At 40.0% G+C, this 24,326-nt stretch overlaps 2 protein-coding genes across 22 annotated transcripts in view; one reads left to right on the top strand and one right to left on the bottom strand.

The window, feature by feature from the left end:
• LOC139473379 (calpain-7-like) overlaps positions 1 to 24,326 on the top strand; it is a 366,786-nt gene that overhangs the window by 124,967 nt on the left and 217,493 nt on the right. The gene's annotated exons all lie outside the window — the stretch shown is intronic.
• The window catches only part of LOC139473360 (tyrosine-protein phosphatase non-receptor type 4-like), a 187,095-nt gene that overhangs the window by 19,884 nt on the left and 142,885 nt on the right, over positions 1 to 24,326 (bottom strand). The window lies entirely within an intron of this gene.

Raw genomic sequence — 24,326 nt, 5'->3', positions numbered from 1 at the left:
TGCCCTCAACCATAAAAGTTGTTGTTCGAGGCTGTCTGACAAATGGGAGACGACCTTGTGACCAGGTATGGATAATTGTTCGAAAAAAAAATCATTGGTTTTGGAAAGTCTGCACTGAGAAACAACATGTGGAGATACTGGTGGTCCCAGTCCTTATACTCTGAAACTAACTTTACGCCCTCGTCCAAAAGACGGCAATCTTATGAATTAGAAACATTTTACAAAACGGTGTATTCTTGTTCCTCCAAATGCCTCAGCGGGTGACCATTTTTACCTGAATGTGGAATGATTTACCAAATAATATTCGTTCAAAAAATACTGTATATGGTTTCATTAAAGGTATCACCACAACTGAAAATCTATGGTATCCGTTTTTGTCAAATTATCCACTCTAACCTCAGGTTAGGATGCAGTGATTTAAATGCACACAAATATCACAGTAAATAATCATGATTCTACTACCTGCTCTTTTGTATACCACTATGAGGATCCCACACGTCTTTTCATGTCTTAACTATTACGATCTCGGAAATAAAAGGTATTTCTACATGCAAGGATATGACTTTAATTCAGTGTTATGTGAAATGCTGAAACATCCACTAATATTCACCTTTGTTATTATACAATATGCTGACTTGTTTATCTAGGAGATTAGATATGTCTCTTTTTAACAATTACACCTATGTCACAGTTGTTTGTATGTGTGATATGCTGGTATGTAGAGGTACATGTGCGTGGAGGCACCGGTTTGGGTACGTACCGGGGAGGGTTTACCTGTCCACCAATCTCCGTTTTTGGAAATAAATATTGTTTAAATCACGTGATTCACACAGTATGGCAACAACTTATGACACGGTTAAATCAAACAGCTGGAGACCCTCTACAGGGATGTCTAGTGAACCTCTGTAGTGATGTCTAGTGAACCTCTACAGGGATGTCTAGTGAACCTCTACAGTGATGTGTCTAGTAAACCTCTGAAGGGATGTCTAGTGAACCTCTGTAGTGATGTCTAATGAACCTCTACAGGGATGTCTAGTGATCCCTTACAGGGATGTCTAGTGAACTTATGTAGTGATGTCTAGTGAACCTCTGTAGTGATGCCTAGTGAACCTATAGAGGGATGTCTAGTGAACGTCTGTAGTGTTGTCTAGTGAGCTTCTGTAGTGATGTCTAGTGATCCCCTACAGGGATGTCTTGTGAACCTCTGTAGTGATGTCTAGTGATCTTCTGTAGTGATGTCTAGTGATCTTCTGTAGTGATGTCTAGGGATCTTTTGTAGTGATGTCTAGTGAACCGCTGTTGTGATGTCTAGGGAACATCTACAGAGATGTCTGGAGAACCTATGTAGTGATGTCTAGAGAACTTATGTAATGATGTCTAGTGATCCCTTACAGGGATGACTAGAAAACCTATGTAGTGATGTCTAGTGATCTTCTGTAGTGATGTCTAGAGATCCCCTACTGGGATGTCTAGTGAACCTCTGTTGTGATGTCTAGTGATCCCTTACAGGAATGTCTAGTGAATTTCTGTAGTGATGTCTAGTGAACATCTACAGAGATGTCTAGAGAACCTATGTAGTGATGTCTAGTGAACGTATGTAGTGATGCCTAGTGATCCCTTACAGGGATGTCTAGAGAACCTATGTAGTAATTTCTGGTGAATCTCTACAGTGATGTCCACTGAACCTCTATAGTTCAGTGGAAATGAACGATTTTAGTTGTATGCACTGAACCTCTATAATTCAGTGGAATGAACGATTTTAGTTATATGCACTGAACCTCTATAATTCAGTGGAATGAACGATTTTAGTTATCTGCACTGAACCTCTATAATTCAGTGGAATGAACGTCTTTAGTTATATGCACTGAACCTCTATAATTCAGTGGAATGAACGTCTTTAGTTATATGCACTGAACCTCTATAATTCAGTGGAATGAACGATTGTAGTTATATGCACTGAACCCCTATAATTCAGTGGAATGAACGATTTTAGTTATATGCACTGAAGCTCTATAATTTAGTGGAATGAACGTCTTTAGTTATATGCACTGAACCTCTATAGTTCAGTGGAATGAACGTCTTTAGTTATATGCACTGAACCTCTATAATTCAGTGGAATGAACGATTTTAGTTATATGTATGAACCTCTATAATTCAGTGGAATGAACGATTTTAGTTATATGTATGAACCTCTATAATTCAGTGGAATGAACGTCTTTAGTTATATGCACTAAACCTCTATAATTCAGTGGAATGAACGATTTTAGTTATATGTATGAACCTCTATAGTTAAACATTATGTATACCTAAACATTCATCATTCAAACACTGATATTGGCAATGCAGTCTGTGTTAAATTCCACCATGACTTGTGTTATATTCTACCTTAAATATAACAAAAGTTATCATTGTGATTAATTTTAAGTTTTTAACAAACTCAATTACATCACTGAAATAAATTCATGTTTATGCTGGGAACCACACTACAAATTTTTCATAATTTGTGAACAGACGTCCTCATCACTGCCAAATCTCTCGCAGGAAACGCAGCTGCGCATGTCCAAGGTGGGAATACCTGACGTCTTTCTTCCCATAACCCTCATCAACTAGATGCAGATATTTGGGGAGGTGGGAGGGATTAATTCCTGATGTAATAGAAGAAGTATTCTTAGAGTTATACACAATGATAACTATTGTTAGAATTCCCTACATCTATTGCATCATAGCCAGTATACACCAGAGGTACCGGTGGGATCCCACTCAGGTTCCCAGCGTGTATAGTTCATTCAGATCGGTCTATATGTCTCATAAGTAAAAGTTTAAGAACGTATCGTGGGACTTCAATGGCAGCTCGCCATCCCTGAAGAGGTTCATTAGACATCACTACAGCGGTTCACTAGACATCACTACATAGGCTCACTGGACATCACAACAGAGGATCACTAGACATCGCTGTAGCAGTTCACTAGACATCCCTGTAGAGGTTCACTAGACATCACTACAGCGGTTCACTAGACATCACTACAGAGGTTCACTAGACATCCCTGTAGAGGTTCACTAGGCATCACTACAGAGGTTCACTAGACATCACTACAGAGGTTCACTAGACATCACTACAGCGGTTCACTAGATATCACTACAGAGGTTCACTAGACATCCCTGTAGAGGTTCACTAGACATCACTACAGCGGTTCACTAGACATCACTACAGAGGTTCACTAGACATCACTACAGAGGCTCACTAGACATCACTACATCGGTTCACTAGACATCACTACAGAGGTTCACTAGACATCCCTGTAGAGGTTCACTAGACATCACTACAGAGGTTCACTAGACATCACTACAGAGGCTCACTAGACATCACTACAGAGGTTCACTAGACATCACTACAGAGGCTCACTAGACATCACTACAGCGGTTCACTAGACATCACTACGGAGGTTCATTAGACATCCCTGTAGAGGTTCACTAGACATCCCTGTAGAGGTTCACTAGGCATCACTACAGAGGTTCACTAGACATCACTACAGAGGCTCACTAGACATCACTACAGCGGTTCACTAGACATCACTACAGAGGTTCACTAGACATCCCTGTAGAGGTTCACTAGACATCACTACAGCGGTTCACTAGACATCACTACATAGGCTCACTAGACATCACTACAGAGGTTCACTAGACATCGCTGTAGCGGTTCACTGGACATCCCTGTAGAGGTTCACTAGACATCACTACAGCGGTTCACTAGACATCACTACAGAGGTTCACTAGACATCCCTGTAGAGGTTCACTAGACATCACTACAAAGGTTCACTAGACATCACTACAGAGGTTCACTAGACATCACTACAGCGGTTCACTAGACATCACTACAGAGGTTCACTAGACATCACTACAGAGGCTCACTAGACATCGCTGTAGCGGTTCACTAGACATCCCTGTAGAGGTTCACTGGACATCACTACAGCGGTTCACTAGACATCACTACAGAGGTTCACTAGACATCCCTGTAGAGGTTCACTAGGCATCACTACAGAGGTTCACTAGACATCACTACAGAGGCTCACTAGACATCACTACAGCGGTTCACTAGACATCACTACGGAGGTTCACTAGACATTCCTGTAGAGGTTCACTAGACATCACTACAGAGGTTCACTAGGCATCACTACAGAGGTTCACTAGACATCACTGCAGAGGCTCACTAGACATCACTACAGCAGTTCACTAGACATCACTACAGAGGTTCACTAGACATCCCTGTAGAGGTTCACTAGACATCACTACAGAGGTTCACTAGACATCACTACAGAGGCTCACTAGACATCACTACAGAGGTTCACTAGACATCACTACAGAGGTTCACTAGACATCACTACATAGGCTCAATAGACATCACTACAGAGGTTCACTAGATATCGCTGTAGCGGTTCACTAGACATCCCTGTAGAGGCTCACTATACATCACTACAGAGGTTCACTAGACATCACTACAGCGGTTCACTAGACATCACTACAGAGGTTCACTAGACATCACAACAGAGGTTCACTAGACATCACTGTAGAGGTTCACTAGACATCACTAAATAGGCTCACTAGACATCACTACAGAGGCTCACTAGACATCGCTGTAGAGGTTCACTAGACATCACAACAGCGGTTCACTGAACATCACTACAGTGGCTCACTAGACATCACAACAGAGGTTCACTGGACATCACTACAGAGGTTCAATAGACATCACTACAGAGGTTCACTAGACATCACTACATAGGCTCACTGGACATCACTACAGAGGCTCACTAGACATCCCTGTAGAAGTTCACTAGACATCACTACATAGGCTCACTGGACATCACAACAGAGGTTAACAAGAAACTGTATTCCAAGAGGCTAGGATTGTTGCTGATTTCGTGAGGTCTGCAACTTCCCCAAGAATTGGCGTGGCGTGGAGAATTGTGCCAGTTTGTAGCTATCTGGTATGGTCGATCTGAGCCATCCTTTACAGCCATCCTTTTATGTCCTTTTCTGAGGAGGGTTTGCAAGAGATAAAAAGGCGTTTTCTCTGCTTCCGATTGGGTTGGGTAGCTGCAATGAAGTTCAGTCAGGTATACACTTTCACTCATGGCTGGTATCGTGTATTGTCTGTGGATCGAATGTCAATAACTGAATTTCTTGTCGTTTTTTAGGTATAGCAAGAATAAGGCAACTATAGGTATCGTTATCTCCACGTCCAATAAGTTTCTCCTCCTTGTCCCATCTGTTGTTACATTGGCCAGAAGATGACGATCTCCATAGGCTTTGCTCTCTTTGTGCAGCTGATTTAGAGTAATCAGCTTGCATTTTAGTGGGGATACTTTCCAAGCGTGAAGGTGTACTTTGTCGAGGCGGTCGTAAAACGTGTCTGAATTCAGTTGTCTTAGTAGATCGTTACGTACCAGGAGTTTTAGAGTGTGGATGCAAGAACACAAAACTAATACTTGCATCCACAGAGTTTATTGAGTGACGTTTGACGTAAGAAATACAGTTTATAGCAAGCGCCATGGCTTTCGGACGAGTTGGTGACGAGTTGTTGAAGCCTCAACAAGTTGATGAGTTTCAGAAAAATGTGTCTATACATAGTTAAAAAAGAGCAGCCAGCAAGGTGAGAACATGGCAGCATGGAGGTCCAATACACACTGGCGAGCATGTGCTTCTAAACGTATGAGTGAGTGAGTGAGTGAGTATGGTTTTACGCCGCTCTTAGCAATATTCCAGCAACATCACTGCGGGGGACACCAGAAATGGGCCCATGTCGCGAATGGAACCCGGGTCTTCGGCGTGACGAGCGAACGCTTTAACCACTAGGCTACCCGACCGTGGGTATGATTTTGCTCTTCCGGGACAGGTAAATTGCTAAGATATTCAACTTGCCTGGAATGAGTCTTGCTTCAATCCTGCAACTCACTGTGTCTACCAAGCAAGTAGTGCAGCCTACTTCAACAAGGGCTAAGACGTCGTGCCTCCCTCGTGTATGTAAGGAAGCACAGTCGAATCTTTACTGGAGAGTGGTGCAGAAGATCTAACCATGCTTCTAGAGGTAGATATATCGCCCTCATTTCTAGGCAGTGTAACTCTTTACCTTTAGGTGGACCATTTTCCTTGTACTGCTATATCGTCCATATGGGCGCCCCATCCTTCTCCTGACGCGTCTATGTAGTGCTGATGTAGAGGAGGGGTTAGTGTGAGTCGAATTCCAGGCATGACGTTCTGACGTGTTAGCCACCAATGTAGTCCTGAGATTCGAACTGGTGGAGGTTGAATTAGTGCTTCGAGCTCTAGTTATTTCGTGGTGTGCATCCAGTTTTGCAAGGGTCGTAACTGTAGCCTGCCACTGTGGGTCAGATCCTGGATGGACGTGAGCGTGCCTAGGCAAGACATCCACCAACGTCTTGATTTGATGTGCTAGTCAAGTGCGCTTGATATCATGTCTTTTACTCTTGTATATCTGTCCTCTGGAGGAGCTACTATACCCATGTTCGGTAGAAATATTGCGCCTATGTAGGTGCTGTCTTGTGTGGGTGCTAATTCTGATTAGTGGGGATGAGCCAGGAAACCTAAGTGCGTTAGTAGCTGAATAAAGCACACTGTATTTATCTCATCTGCAACTTGTCCTGATCGGCCGATAGGAAGTCGTCTATATATCCGTGTAACCTAATGAGGTTTGGGTGGGTAAAGCCGATGACGAGGTTGGCGATTCTGGTGAATAACCATGGGGCCATATGCCATAACCATATGCCGAATGGTAGTACCCTGAACTCGTTTCTCTGACCGTTTGACCTTGAAATGCAGATATTGCCGATGACATGGATGGATGGGGCAAAACGTTTGGCGTTCTGGAGATCTAGGCTTATCATCCAGTCTGTTTGTCTTAAGGCATTCTTTAATTTCTTGATGGATTCAATCTGGAACTCAAGCTGGTTTCTTCTTTGGGACCAGGAATACTTGCGAGTAGAATACGTGGGTGGTTTGCGATTCTGTTAAGGCGCTGAATGCTCTCTTGGCAAGTAACATGGGTATGGCCACATTTGCTGCAAGGAACTTTCTTCCTGGCAGGTGGAATCCGGGTCCAGTAGGATGGATAATTAGTGTTGGCCGTTTTAGAAAAGGAAGTTTGTATCCTTTTCTTTCTACTTCGAGCAGCCAGGAGTCGTCTGTGATGGCTTCCCAGTTGTCTGCGTACTGCAAAAGACGACCCCCGACTGCTCCTGGATTAGGGGCAGTGCTGAGCATTTGCAGTCTTGGATAGATGTCCATAAGGCAGGCTAGCTCGATGGGATTCATTGTGAGTGTAGCGTTGATACTCTGAAGTCTAAATCATTGTCCACAGGGCAGGCAATATCGGCAGTGTCTGTAGGAATTTGTTGAGCTCTGGTTAAGTCACCTCCGGTGGGATCCACCTTGGAAACATCCTCTGCTGTACCTCTTCCGCTTTGTGAAGTGGGATGGTCATCTTTGGATGTCTTATTCTTGAGGCGAAAAGATCTTTCTTTCCATGTTGAGGCTCAAAACGAATCCCGACGAGTTCACATGACGAAATTTAGGATTCTGTAGACGATGCAGGAAATCTGCAGGCCGTTCCGGGATCCTAGAGGCCAATGAGATTCTTGGAACTTATAATTGGACGATGATGCACTATCTGTGGAGCTGTAGTAGGCTGTGATAACATGGAACTTCTTAGAGGTTCCGGGATCATAAGGTGTACTTGCCACAGCAGATGATTTCTTTGCATGAGAAGGAACTGTGCCGACATCCAAACTTGTGCTGATTGAAGATCTTCTTGCATCTTTAGCATATGGTCCAACCGAACTGTGAATAAAGCCTTCCTGCTCTAGTGTCATCCCTGTGGGAGTTTCTCAGGGAAGACCTTCGCTATTATTGGTCAGACGAATGATGTGACGGATTCCAGGCACAACCCAGTTAATGTATAAACTGATATTGATGTTAGGATTTTTAACAAGTACATAAAAATCGTCATCAATCTTAGGCTGTTATGCGAAAGGAACGTGCGTCTTGTAAGCATTCTTTTTGATGGAAGGCATACCGAGTCTGATACGATGTTATCATCTAGTCTTTAATGCGTTTATCAATCATTTCTGTGAACTTATTTCAGTTGAAGGGGAAACGTGGCATAGGATTGTGATAAGTTGTTTCTTCCCTGCCTAGATGGTCCACCTTACCAGACATTCCCAGATGTACGTGACTGGTAATGTTAAAAACCGAAAGGTACATTGTCTCCTCAACTATATTGGGAGAGTGGAATGAGCAACAAGATCTCTCCTCAGGAGGAGATACAGCGTCCCAGTGCGACACTCTCGTCACCTGAACGATTCTCATTATGGACGTCACAACGGACTGAATCACTTTCCTTTTCTTCCACGAAGCAGATGATTTCTTAGCTGACGCTCTAGTGTACTTGTGATAGTCAGGATCATTGTGTCATACCTTAGAAAGTTTTTTTCAAACTTGGCACCTAGGATGAGGGTCACCAGTGATTTGATGTTGCCCACAACCTGAACAGACAGGAGCCACAACATTCTCTGAACTAATTACTTACTTGAGACTTCTGCCTTCTTATACCCCCGTTCTCTGCCGTGGAACTATACCCACTGCTTGACTTAAATGAAGCTTGTGATGTTCTGGTGTGACTTGTATAGTGTGGAACACCAATCATGTGTACAGATGTATCAAGAATAAAATTTACTTTGTCATTTGGACACACAGGAAAGAAGTGAGGTATTCCCACCTTGCGCATGCACAGTTCCGTTTCCTGCGAGAGATAGGAATTCCCTCACAACTATTAGATGTTGGCAGAGGACGTCTGTAGAAAAATTTATGACAAAATTGTAGTGTGGTTCCCTGCATAAACAGAGAATTTCTAGCTATAATATGAAAGAGGTAGGGTATTCGCAAGAATTATGTTGTTTTAAAGTTCAGAAATAGAATATTTCCCATCAAGATTTCTTAAGCTTCTTTGTCTAATTTCTATCCTGGAACATATCCTGATTTGATCAGAGTGGACTGACCTGATCTTCAGTTAATACTGTAGAGTGGTCACAAACTAAAGCATTAACTTGGACTACATTAAAAGTTTTAAGGGTGAAAACGTAGCTGTTCATTGATCCATTTGAGCCATTTTACCATCATTCAAGGTCTGGTCTTGTTCATCTACAAACGTTAGAATAACTTACTGTTGCATTAGACAACACACCCTCTGCTATCTTCTTATAATCATGGATATTGTATTCATTGTCATCAACATCAACCACAGTAATGACTTCAGTTTCATGAAAGTAAATCCGAACCGCTTCTGCAAAAATTTAGGTAACATTTGCTGTGTTACATATCAATTTCACAGTCTCCACTATGAGGGTTCATAACATTTGGATTTCTGATTGTTCTTTCCTGGCCGTAACAGACATACCCATTGATAATATAATTGCTCAAGTAGTATAGGTAATGGGGGTTCTGGACCACTTCCACTGGAGCTGGATTTATTACCTATACTGCTACTACAGATGGCATTTTTTATGCGTAAATGACTATGCGATTCAACGATAGTCATGAGATTAAGTTAAATTGGCTCTAGCTCACCAATACCTGGGGCCAATCATTGCTTTAGATGAGCTTAAATGGTAATAAAAATATTCTTCATTATTTTTATCGATAAAGCGATATTCAACATTTTTATTAAGTTCTTCGTTCATTTTACTAGGAGACCAGACTATATAACTACACTCTTCTTGTAAATTGATAAGAAACAATTGATAACCGTATTTGGTTGGTTTGACATCACTGATATAATAAAAACCTTGTGGTAATTCTCTCCATTTAATAGCTTTTTCCATTATTATATATATTTATGTAAGCACTTGTCTAAATGTGATCAAACGATAGTAAGCAATCTATTTTTAATCTCCAACCAGTTCTTTGGTTTTGGCACGGAATAATTGACGCGCTTGTTGCCTCCCCTGTTCTATGAACTTTTTTTTCTCATCCTCGCTAATACCACTGGTCTTATGAGATTTTGATCGAATCTCCTGCTTCATTTCGTTGTATTTGGTGAGTTCCGACAACACTAAACGAAACTCATCCTCTGATATCTTACAATCGACCATTGCTGTCGAAATATGATCCTCAATGCTGTTCAACTTTGCTTCGGCGAGTATCCGAATACTATCGTGTTTTAATGCTTTCTTTTGCAACCTATGAGAAATGAATTTTATCGCTATTCCTGCCAGTCCCGAGACTCCGGTGGCTTTTTCCATGCCGAGCACGATAGGCGCGGCGATTATAGTTGATAGTAAACCGACACCGGCTACACCGAGTCCCATGCCAGCTGCTAAAAGCGCGGTGTCAACTCCGTCCAGAGCATTCACGGCTCTGCGATACTTTTTATACAATCCAAGTCTCAACTCCCTATCCTTCTCTATTCGATGTTTTATGTCGCCTATTCGAAATCCATCAACAGTTTCCATCTTTTCATCGAGCGCTGGATATAAACTCATAGTGTATATTACGAATATATAATAGTCTTTAATTGGTCTTGCTTAAATGTTTTGAGAGTATACATCAACCTTATCAAATGTATATTATATGGCAAGAATATCTTAGTAAGAGAAATACTACCACTTTTAATAATTTGAACTCCCTCGAGGGTTGCAACGGGCGATGCTCCGATTGATTAATACTGCAACATTGACGCTCGTGTTTCTTGAGCCATTTAATCGATAGACCTGGTAATATTTCGAAAGCATCTACCGGTACATCTCCGAACAAGACTTCAATAATAAGCGTAGATATATTAGGTATTGCACTCAAGTTAACTTTAATATCATCGAATTCAGCAACCAAATTTAAACTAACATTTTGGATTGCCGGACGACTATATAACATATGACCTGTTTTTTCTGGCAGGGGAGTGACTAACACACTTTTTCGTTTTGACGGGATATAAGCCGCGATGCATCAACCATTATTTATAATATGGAGTGTTACACTCAAGTATCCTATATGTACAGGTTGGGGTTTTACATCTAATACAGAAATTTTGAGGTCTGAAATAATACCCCGCTTTAATTTTTTATATTGTAATCTTGAGAAAGATTCCGTTCTGCCACTATTGTATTTTTCATTTTTCACTGGAACACTTCTGAGCAGAGTTGAAGGCCTTTCTAGTTGAATATTATTTGTCGTGCTTATTTGATCAAGATGGATACACAACTCTTTATAGGGAACTAAATCGGACAATGTCTCTCCATCAAATGTTGACTTGAATATTGCTAAAATTCCGCGTGTAAATCCAAGTGTAGCTAATAAGTTCCCTACAATCCGTACACCTTTTTTCTCCAGTGTCGAAGTTCAATATCCCGTTCGATTCATTTTGTGTGAGACTAATTCCATTAGGCTTAAAAAATTCATCATTGAGTGAGCATACGCTGTAATACCCATCAGGTATAATAATGAATTTTTCAATTAGATTTTTTTCATCTAATATCCATATCTTATTATTATCTTTCGCAGCACTTATATTGGTCCACAGCGGGTAAACATTACATCACAGATAGCGACTTCGAGCTGACCATGCGAGTTATCGATAGTACGAAGCAGTTCAATAGACTGACCATTTGTTATTCCCGGGAGTGTAACATACATATTAAATATACAATGATACTATATCATAACTTAAATATGGAATCAACCATTATTTATAATATGCAGTGTTACACTTAAGTATCCTATATGTACAGGTTGTTTTACATCTAATACAGTAATTTTAAGGTCTGAAATAATACCCCGCTTTAATTTTTTATATTGTAATCTTGAGAAAGATTCCGTTCTACCCCTATTGTATTTTTCATTTTTCACTGGAATAGATCTGAGCAAAGTTGAAGGACTTTCTAGTTGAATATTATCCGTGGTGCTTATTTGATCAAGATGGATACACAACTCTTTATAGGGAACTAAATCGGGTAATTTAGATCCATCATTTGATGAAGTGATTACTATTATATCACCGATTACAAATCCAATTGTAATTGCAAAATAGTTCACGTAAGGAAGTACACCATGTTCTCCAGGGTAGAATTTCAGTCTCCCAGTCGCCTCATTTTGTGTGAGACTAGCTCCCATAGGCTTAAAAATTTCATCATTGAGTGAGCTTACGCTGTTATACCCATCAGGTATAGTAATAATTCTATCTCTGTCATCCATTATTAATATCTTATTATTATCTTTTGCAGCACTTATATTGGTCCACCATGGGTAATACGTTACATCACATAGGGCGACTTTGAGCTGTCCATCCGAGTTATCGATAGTATGAAGCAGTTCAATAGACTGACCATTTGTTATTCCCGGGAGTGTAACATACTTATTAAATATACAATGATACTATATCATAACTTAAATATGAAATCAACTTACATTACTAATCAATCGATTATAGTAACTGCCTCTGGTGCTGAATTTTTAGTTAAATTCCCCGATATCTTTGAAAAATACAGAGTCACGGCAACTAGCGATAAAATGGTGCACGATTGGTTTCACAATCCGATGCAATTTTGGCAGAATCAGTTAAACTTTGCCATATGGTGTGCCACAACGGGATGTGGCGTATCTCTTTATGCTCCAGGATTTGAACTGAATAAGTCTGTTATTACATTTCACAAGTACTATCAGATTAGACGTATACTTAAAGAAATTAGTGCTCCATTACCGCAGGATCGAGCGTGGAATTCCACAAATAATAATTATGATAGGTCCGCGTATGAGCGTATTTGTCAGGAATTTAATGTTTCTACGAGTAAAGATTGGGGTATTAAAGGAGCAAACCATGGTCTAGGTGTTCCTTACACAGAGGTAAAAATATCCGTCAAAGAAGAAAGCGATTATGTATATAGAGAACTTAATAAACTTCATGTTAATTTTGGTAAGTTGTATAGTACCAGCAAACTTCACGCAAGAATATATGATCATTGGCATAAAACCGGTGATTGGTACAAAGGCTGGGAACTTTATAGTAACGATTGGAGAGGGGATATTATGAGTTTTAAGAGTGGTTTAATTTACATTGTTACAAAATTTATACAAATGAACGATACCGCAAACGTTTGGAATGAATTTCTAAATGATAAAACGGAAAATAATTTTACTAACCCAGGATTTGTAAGAGTTAATGAATCGATAAGAACATATGTATGGGCAATTCTCGGTGCACAATCGCAAACACGAACGTCCATTATCGGTTCTGGGACGGCACTAGATGTGCAAAAACAGTTTGTCTCAAACGTGGAGGACGCCATTAATTCACCAGTTGACATACCATCGTCCATAAAGCGTTTTCAAGATGCATTACAGTACACTCAATCCAAAGTGGACTTCGTTTATGCGCCGGGACTGTACATGTCTCCGAGTAATATGGAACTCAAGATCGGTCAAGTGATAGGTTATAATAATAAAATTGTTATCGCTACCGATCAACAAAAACCAGGTATAAATTCAGATATGAACGTCGAATCAATAACGCAAACAATCACGGGTGAAAAGGGAATAGTCAAGCCACAAACACCAACTATCGCTCAACCATCTACTGACGCACAAGTGTCATCGCATATTGTGGCTAAAAATCAACAACATATCGATGAAAAAACAGCGCTTGTAGTGGGTGGAGTCACGGCTGGTTTACTCATGATTTGGTTAATGAACTGATTTGGTTAAATAGTTCTTAGCGAATACGTACAAGAGCCTTGCGATTGCTACGATCGGACCCCACAAGTTTTGACTACGTCAAGTGGTGGTCTTAGCTAATAAATTCAATAGCCAGGAAACAACACTCCCTATTATACCGGGAAGTGCGGCCACGGCTTTCTCAGCGAGCTTTCCCAGTGCTGAACCTAATGCTTTTAAATTTTTTTTATCCACTCTTTTATACCATCCGTCGTAGGCGGTGTACCACCACCTGTACCACCTGTGCCACCGGTTAACGCGAGAGTCAAAGTCGATATAATAAATCCCAACGCGGTTAAAATACTGGCAATTTTTATTCCCTGTTCTCTGAACAATGTTTTAATTTTATCGGCCAGTGTAGTGTCATCGTTGAGGACTTGATCGACAGTTTCTCGAATTCGACTGATTTGTGAACGAAGTGCCTTTCTATTACTGGAAGCTGCTTCGAGGCGGGCCGATCTTTCGTCTTCTAAGTTACGCAATCTTTCCGCTACGCGGCGTCTACTGAACTCATCACCCGCCTGTTCAAGTTTTGTTTTCTCTTGAGCTATATGCTTGTCGAGTTCGGATAGCTTGGCTATATTATTGATGAGTTCTCCCCGCATTGTTTGCATTGCCTTGTCAAGACCTCGTAATTCCCTAATACTAAACCCCAAGGATGGTGGTACCTGTAATTGAGGATCATCAATGGTGGTCAAGATTTCTCCGAGTCCGTTCGAGGCCACCATCGAGGCTGCTTCCAAATCATCTCTATTATCGAGTTCAGTCCGCACAGCCTTAAGAACCTTGGTAGTCTTCGCGGGAAGTTTTCCTTGGTAGTTCACAAAACCTAATTTATCACGAACAGTGTTGTTGCCGTGTTTAGTGTATATCGTAGTCAAGGCTAGGGGATTACGAGTACGAGAATTAATAAGATTAATATGCGGAGAGTCACGCAGTCGCAATACCCCATCCCTATCTATCGTAAACTTTGAATAGTCACGATAGATAGGACTATCATGTTTAAACCAATTGTATTTATCATCAACGGTTGATTTTAAAAGTTCATCCATAAGATTCGGGCCAACAAAGCTGGTTTCATCAGTACCCTCTTCGATGGTACTAGTATCAGTTATGGTATCTACCGTATATCGCTGTGTATAAGGCGAGTTTTTCGTACCTAAAATGAGGGGGCTAAGAAGGGGGGTCGTCTTATACACGGAGTCGAAGATCTCACATTTTTTTCCACTGGCGATGTCAACCGGCGTCCGATAGCCAGCCCAGCATTTGACAATATAACTTCGCATTTCGTCCTAAATAACTGTTCCAATAACTATTTCCATACATAAACATGATTTGTATCTCTTTTCCTTGAATAAAGTTTAATAATTTCTGCAAATAAAGTTGAAATGGCCCTCGCCTCGATGCAGATTGTCAAACCACCTGACACGGTAAAACAATCAACATCCGTGAGCAGAGAGCCGGAAGTACCGGTAAGCATTTGCATATTGCACATGTGACCTAACATGTGATAACCGGTGAAGCTGAAATCAATTCCCGCTGTTTTTACAGTTGTATTAACAAGTGTTGGAGATGGTGTGTACAAGTGATTGTGGAATAAACACGCTGAATGTGAAGCAAACATAAGCCTAGTTAGTTACAACATAGTTAATTGGCGATTAAATTACTCACCATTGTCTCTTATATGTTATTACTTCATAAATGAATTTTATTTTACGGGCACCAATTTGGTGTCGTACCGTGTAAACACAACATGGCGACGTGTGCTGTAGTTACACACGCGACCTATCATTGTAGAAAAAAAACAACGCAAGATAAACATATTTTTATTGCATATATAAGGTTTGTGTGCGCACTTGTGATGTGTGCGAAATACGCATCAGTCAGAAAGCGCACGTTAAATCTCCAAAGTAACTAACTAACTAACTAACTTGTGATGTCCGTGTGCGAAATACGCTACAGTCGGAAAGCGCACGTTAAATCTTCTATATCAGTGAGACTTGTGATGTGTTTCATTCCCGGTCGCCTTATACACGGAGTATAGGATTTTGGGTTGATTTTTAAGGCGTGTACAGGGGGGTCGTCTTATACGTGGGGTCGCCTTATACACAGCGATATACGGTAAATCAAAGTCATTAAGATCAAAATTAGTCATTTTTATATTAAACATAGGGTACATGTTTTCAATATAACAATGTCTTCGCAATACGGAAGACACCCACAACGTAGACTTCGAGATCCATTAGGGGTCAAAGCAATTCATCAGTCTGTAACTATAACTAATAACCCTAGTACCAGCGATCAGAATCAAACGCTTCTGGTTCGCTTTCCTAATCTCGGCGCACACGATGTGTTAGTTCCCGGAACTGTCCGACAAGCATTTACGATTAGTTTGACTTCTACCGACGTTAACAGGGAGCCTGTTCAGAACATAGGTTGTGCTATCGTTAAGAAAATCGCCATTAAAATTAGCGGTAAAGAGGTTTTGAGTATCGACGATAGCGATGTATACTATTGTTACATGGATCTCTGGAGAACGGATAAAGAGCGGGAAAACTTACAGTACCAAGGTATTTGTAATAAGAACACATTGAGACTGCGCGTGGGCGCTGAAAATGGTGTTGATACCAACGAAAAAGATAAGGCCGTTGCCGACGCATTAGGTAACCGATTCTATATTCCGCTAGACTTTGAATTACTAGATTCCCACATGCCCTTTTATCAAGCATCCCTAGGCGATAGGTTAGAATACGAACTCACTTTTAATGACTACGGTAGAGTAATCAGAGCTGCTGAAGATGCTAGCTATTCCATTGACAATATCTCGCTCGAGTACGATATGATAACGGATCCCGAATTAGCCAGACAAATTCGTAACCATTATTCCGGAAGTTTAGCCATTTTTTACGATCGCGAGCTGCGACACCGAAAGATCACGAGGGACAGAAAAGATACGATGTGGAATATTAATCTAAACGTCCCCACGAGGTCGTTGAAGGGTATTTAAATGTTGTTCGAGGACCCCTCCGATGCGTTTAAAAGAAATACCAAGAAGTTCTACAATCCCAAGATTACAAAAGTAGAATTAACTATCAAGGGCGTTCCTAATCAACTATATAGCCAAGGAATGCTAGCGTATCACCAGTGGGATGAGATTAAAAAACTTCTTTCTTCCCCGGAAGTTAACGCGGTCGTGAAAGATCTGTCTCTCGGGAGTGTATCGATGGGTGAATACCTCACCACAAAGTACGCGCTATGGCTGGACATGCAAACAACGGACGATGACCAACTACACGTCAGTGGAAGGAGAATAGAAAATGCTAGCGAGGGTGCCACCATACAGATAACAAAGCTTCAGGAATCAGCTGGTAAATTAAACATATATTTGTACGTGATTATGGATGCGCAACTTAATATACAGAATGGGAGATTCGTGCAAGCAATCTATTAATAATCTTTTACCTAAAGATCCGCACTGCGCTATCATATGCGGGCAAACGGGCTGTGGAAAAACAGCTTTTATTCTAGATATTTTACAAAGTCATTATCGGGACGTTTTCGATCATATTATTATTCTGTGCCCGACTATAAGCATTAATAGAACATACCTATCGAGAGATTGGGTAATGCATGACGACGGGGTACACAGAGTCGATCCGGGCGATTGTTTACAAGACTGTCTCCGAGTATGTCACGAAAAATACAAAGGAGAATCAACTCTTTTCGTAATAGACGACTGCAGCGCGAGTAAAGAATTAACAAAAAAGAAAGATATGCTTTCGTATTTAGCATTCTCCGGACGGCATACTCAACATAGCGTTTGGGTACTTACTCAAAAATACAACTCTGTCCTGAAAGATCCCAGAGAGCAGACCAAATGGGTAGCACTCTTTCATTGCAAAGATCGAGATTCATTTGAGGAATGCTTACGCGAAAATGATGTTATTTATACCAAGCTCGAACGTGACAAAGACAGAAAACTGTTAGCGGCAACGAAGCACTGTAAACTCATATTAAAAACCGATCAACCAGCTGCTTATGCAATTGCTTAGCAAAATGTAGCAAAATGTAGCAAATTGTAGCAAAATGTGGCAAATATAGCAAAATTATAGCAAATTGAACATTAGCGGTTAATATGACATAATGTGTTTCGAAATCATCATTCTTTCGCAACAGCTCATTATTACGGGATGTATTGGATATGTCATATTATATTATGTTAGACTTAAATATCTCCTTAGGTATTACATTATGGAATGCGACGAACTCATAGAACAAATGCTCAAAGAATCTGATACAGATCAAAATTTAGATAAATCTTTAGATAAACATAGAGAAAGACTCGCCGCTTGGTAGCCGGTGGTAAATGTTCCCAATACTTGGGTGAAAATTATACCATCGAAAAAAATTGATAACATGACCGACGAAGAGATTAAAAAACTGTACGCGCGTTACGAGTCTAGACTGGGAGCTACCATGACTAAAACGATAGGGTCGGCTATATTACAACTATACACAGTCGTAGCTAGTACGTTTCTCCTTATCCCGACAGAACATCGCATGTATTTATGCGAATCTCTAGAGAAAGACCCATTCATCGAACACACTATAAGCTCAGTGAGCTGTGAGTTTTATCATAGATACGGAATGTTTTTAGCTCCACTCAACACAGCTTTAATAACGGCTAGGTATTGTCAATTTAAACATACGTGCCCACTTAATAATAATGGAGACTCAACAGGTGACACCACAACAGATTGTCAAAGAGGATGCACAACCACAACAGATTGCGGAAACGCAACAACATGTGAACGAGGAACAACAGATAGTGAATGAGGAACCACAAACACAACATGTGAATGAGAAAATACTAAAAGCCAGAGTTACTAAGAACCCCCAAAAATAGCAGCTGGGAGGAAGGGAGGACTGGCGCGCAAAGCGAAATTAATAAATAATTCAAATATTTATCCAATTAAAACATGGGCACTAGTAGAGTTGCTGGTATAGCGGCTGTATGGTTCTTTTATAAGACCGGAGAAGAGAAAACATCACCCCCAATAAAACAACAAGTTCAATTAGAGGTTAGCCCCCATATAATGCTATAAGAAGCATGACTACTCCAGTTACAGACGGTAAAATGTTGGTAAACGCAACTTATCATTTAGCGGTGGTCATTGGCTATGCTCGTATGGCTAAAATGATTACTAGAGCCACACCACCCAAGCTAAGATTTTAATAGTTTTGACATCGGTATGATGGTTCTGGATATTGGATTGGCTATGGCAACGAAGGATATGCTCATCAAACAAGGGCTTATCCCGGAAGACATAATGAAGTAATTAAACATTTGAATATATTATATTCATATAAAGATGGCAACAATTACGATGATGGTCGGTGGAGCTATTGTTAATGCTCTAGCTTTTTCGGGGAGTAATTATTTATTTTCTAGTATAAGGGAATCAAACGCTAAAGAAGTTGAAGAGGAGCGTAAACGACATAACAAAGCTTTAGAACAACTCCAATCAGCCCAGTCACAATATACGTGGCAGAGAATGAAGAGATTAGACTTTATTCATGAAAAACTGCTTAAGGAAGGACATTCAATTCAAACGTTTAAGGATGTCGAATCTGCCATGCACAAATACTTCCTCGTTTATGGGAAAAAACTCGACCCAATACCGAGACCAACAATGAGTCAGTTTTATACACCGTCAGAGGAACAAAAGAACCGCGAGGTCACATTTGTGATTATGGGATTGACTGCTGTATTGATTTTCAGCTACAGTCAAGTCTCGTTAATCCGACACTCGGCTTTATCCAACACAAATGATGGGAACCGATTGATTCAGTGCTATTTAGTCCCGTTAATCCGACATTCTCGCACTCCGACTCCGACACACCTAATTTGCAACGAATTACCGAAATCACTCATTAATCAGTCTCGATAATCTGACACAGTGGTCAGCGTACTCCGTGGTCATCGGACCGCGAGTACACAACCCCGTGTTTCAGTGAGTAATGTCTCTATTGTTATGTATAAATGGGAAAATTATTATTATTTTTGAACAGTCATTAATTATAAATTAAGGAATGAATGAATAAACAACATAACAATATTAATATTTCGTTTTTAATGATTTTATTACAAGGTACACACGGTTATTATCTATCGTGAAGACGTCCGATTTTCGATCACAAATCACTTAATTTCGTTAATCCGACATACTCGTTAATCCGACACAATCATGTGCAACCAACGATGTCGGATTAATGAGACTTGATTGTATACAAATACTCATACATAACCACAGCTGTGGCTATGCATAAACCATGATCTATAAATAGCGTTGGCTGACTGCCTAATCACTAGTGTAGCTGTGATTTGCATTTAGACAAATGATATGATAGATGTATAACTATGAATAATTGCAAATTTACACTCATGGGTAAGACGACTCTATGTAACCGACGCTGTGTTGATATTTACTGCGGCATACACAATTATTACATCAGGCGCGGAAACATAAACTATACGTGTTCTGAATGTGGGATAGGGGTCAAAGGTCGTTATTGTTTATGTAAGAAACACGGTGCTGATAGGGTCAGGAACCAGATTATTTATGCTAGGAAGAGAGATTACATCAACGAGAGGAATAGGTTGGGGAGAATACGTATTTAGATATATGAAAACAACCAATTAGACATTTGTCTCATTTTGCATATACCATTCAACCACAATGGTTTTTGTCAGAGAGTTAAAAGCTATGGCAAAGCAACGTGGTCTACGTGGATATTCTCGAATGAGAAAAGCTGAATTGATTACCTTACTCGGTTTGGAATACAACAAACCCCAGACTGTTAGAGAACTCAAAGCTCGAGCGAGAAACAGTGGGCTGAGAGGTTATTCTCGAATGAGAAGAGCTGAATTGATCGCTTTACTAGATAATAATGATGATGATGAACAACAAGAATTAATATTTGTACCCATATCCGCCGGCGTTGGTAAATACTTAAGAGGTTGGGAGATGGATATTAATTCCAACATGGATGTTAATGATATTAAGCCCATCATATCGAGTAAAATTAACGAGGAGTTAGATGATTTACATAGTATAAAATACCAGCTGACGATTAAAATGTTATTGAGTAAAAGTAACACAGACGATAGCGTTGAATATACCGAACCATATTTCCGTAGCAATGAAGAAGTTATAACCGAATCTGATACTATAAACGCATCATTAGATACATGAATTCAGAGGATACAGGAAACTTTAGAATGTTGGACTAATAGAGGTTCGGGTTGGGGTGTGGATAAAATCGATAGTTTATATTTAGATATAGCAAATTATATGCCCTTCAAAGGTGGATCTTATATACATTTACCCCTGTATTATAAGAAGAAAAAAGCCATAATTAACGTAAAAAATAAATCAGATGACTGTTTAAGAATGATGATAATATCTGAATTGTTCCCCGTAGACAAGCATCCGGATAGACCTTCTAGCTATCCCCAAAATGATGGACTCAACTTCGATTGTATAGACGAACCTACACCAATATCACAAATTGATAAGGTGGAAAAGCAAAATAATTTAGCTATAAATGTTTTCGGACATTCTAAAGGAATTGTTGTACACAGGATAAGCTCCGCTCCGGAACATATCCCCAGAATCAATTCATTTTTGATCGAAAAAGATGGTAAATATCATTATACGTGGATAAAGAGTTTAAACAGGCTATTATATGATCAAACAAAACATAAGGAAAAGAAATATTTCTGCGAAAGATGCCTATATGGGTACAGCAGACAAGATCTATTAGAAGAGCATTAAGTAATGGGCTTAGATTCATAGATTCCGTACAGTTTCTGTTATCTTCCCTGGACAATTTAGCTAATGCGAACAATCCCGATGACTTCGCGATAACAAATCAATATACCGATAAGATAACTCGTCATTTGTTGCTGAGAAAAGGTGTATATCCTTACTAATATATGGATGATTGGTCTAGATTCGAAGAAACTGAATTACCACCCCTCGAATCATTCTATAGTAACTTAACAGAAACTAAAATAACAGATACCGATTATGAACACGCTCTGATGGTCTGGGATAAATTAGGTTGTAAGAATTTAGGCGATTATCACGATCTGTACTAAAAAACCGATGTACTGTTACTCGCCGATATATTCGAGATATTTAGAAAGACGTGTTTAAAACAATACGGCTTGGACCCGGCATGGTACTATTCCAGTCCCGTACTTTCGTGGGATGCATTGTTGAAGAAGACCGGTGTAGAACTAAAACTACTCACAGATTACGATATGCACTTGTTTATTGAGAAAGGATTAACTCGTACCAAATTTGATGGATAAGACAAAATATATAGTTCATTACAGAATTCTCCAGTTATATCTATCGTTAGGTATGAAACTTAAGAAAATACACAGAGTTTGATCAAAGCCCTTGGATGGAGCCCTATATAAGGCTGAACACAGATTTAAGAAAGATAGCTACCAGTGATTTCGAAAAGAATCTATATAAGCTCATGAATAACTCGGTATTTGGTAAAACTATGGAGAATCTAAGGAAGCGTGTTGATGTTAAATTAGTCAGATCTAATGAGGAAGAAAGACTCAGGAAACTTATAGCCAGTCCGGCTTTTCACAGAAGCAAGATATTCGACTTAGCCGCGTTGCATATGCAGAAAAGTAATATAAAATTCAACAGACCGGTGTACGTCGGTATGAGTATTCTCGACTTGTCAAAACACTTAATGTATGACTTTTATTACAACGAACTTAAGAAGCAATACGGCGATAGATGCGAGGTGTTATATACGGACAAAGATTCTTTGTTGATGGAAATACAAACCGAGGATGTGTATAAAGATATGGCAGAAAAAATAGATATGTACGACACGAGCGATTACCCAAAAGATAATCCACTGCACAGCGTAGTAAATAAAAAGGTGTTAGGTAAGATGAAGGATGAATGTGCTGGGACCCCTATAGCGGAGTATGTAGGATTAAGACCTAAGATGTATTCTATAAAGAAGTCTGATAATGGAGAGATAAGAAAAGCTAAGGGCGTTAAGAAGTATGTGGTAAAAAAGCATATCAAATACGAACAGTATAAAGAATCATTATTCAACGGTAGAACGTTCAAACACAAGATGAACTAAGAAGTTACAATCATAGGATATATGGATTAAGAATGAACAAAACATCATTATCCCCATTAGATACAAAGAGATGGATTGATAATGATGGTGTAACTACCTATGCTTATGGTGGTAATACCGTACCATCTGGAACTATGAACAACTCTTCTCGTACAAATGCCCTACCCGGTCCATCTTGAAGATAATAAAGAATAGGCTCTCCTTCTTTCGTATACGTCTTAAGTGACCATATGGGATCGGTTGCGCGACGTAGACCTCCTTCGAGTTCACGGGGCTGGTATAAATATCTTACCCTTACTCTATCCGGAAGTTTTCGTTCTTTGCCTCTCCTCGGTGCTGAAGATTCGGAAGTCACGGATTTCATTTTAATAGCAACGGATGGTTTCTTCCCAATTAATCTCGTCACTTCATTATTCAGCGCTGATACAACGGCTGGTAATCGTGTCACCCATTCGGTTGATCTCAATCGCTCGGATTTCATTTCGATCCCATACTGATAGCCAAACAAATGTTCCGCTAATGTCCTGTTAAATCTTTCAACGATAGCTTGACTGCGGTGGGCCTGTCTTTCACCACGGACGCTTTCAACATCGTGCTTTGTTAACAGTTTAGTTACCGATCCCATTAACTCGCGACCGGGATCTACTTGAAATAGCTTAGGCCATTTTAGCGGTCCGCGTTTATATATGTGGCTCAGTGCATTAGCTACTTCTGTTGAATCTTTCGAGGTTAATGGCTCTGCCTCTTTGTATCGACTAGCCATATCCACTACTGTTAAAGCGTATTCATACGTTTTGCCTTATCATGGGGAAGAAACAAGAGGTCAGCCTGATGAACTTCATTCGTTGTAAAAATATCAAACTTCTTCCTCGGTATATAACGCGGTGCCGGTAAATATATTTGCAACAACGCTTATTTCTTTAACCAATCCTTGGCCACATCTTTAGATACCTTAGCCGCGGTGGCTAATTTTTTTATTGCTCCTATACCTTTCCAATATCCTCGTGGGCTATAGTAAATTTTATCCATTATTAATTAATATTGATGTTTCGTTTAATACAACTCATGACTATCGTTGAATTGCATAATCATTTTGGCATAAAAAATGCCACCTGTAGTAGCAGTATAGGTAATAAATCCAGCTCCAGTGGAAGTGGTCCAGAACCCCCATTACCTATACTACTGCTCATGTCGGAGGAATGTCTCCTGATTGAACTGTGACGTTAGTTGAAGAAATGCTTAAAGGTCATTGCCATAGGCTACAAGACTTTGAGCAAACAATGGTTAGACACAAGGAGAGTGGTGTCTTTTACAGCAGATACATTATAATATATTTAATCTTCCCTGATATTACGCTCAAAGCAACA

Source organism: Haliotis cracherodii, unplaced genomic scaffold, assembly GCF_022045235.1.
Source record: "Haliotis cracherodii isolate W230 unplaced genomic scaffold, xgHalCrac1.p SCAF_28, whole genome shotgun sequence".
Taxonomy (NCBI): Eukaryota; Metazoa; Mollusca; class Gastropoda; order Lepetellida; family Haliotidae; genus Haliotis; species Haliotis cracherodii.
The sequence above is the reverse complement of the archived record's forward strand: the minus strand, read 5'-3'. Positions and strand labels throughout refer to the sequence as shown.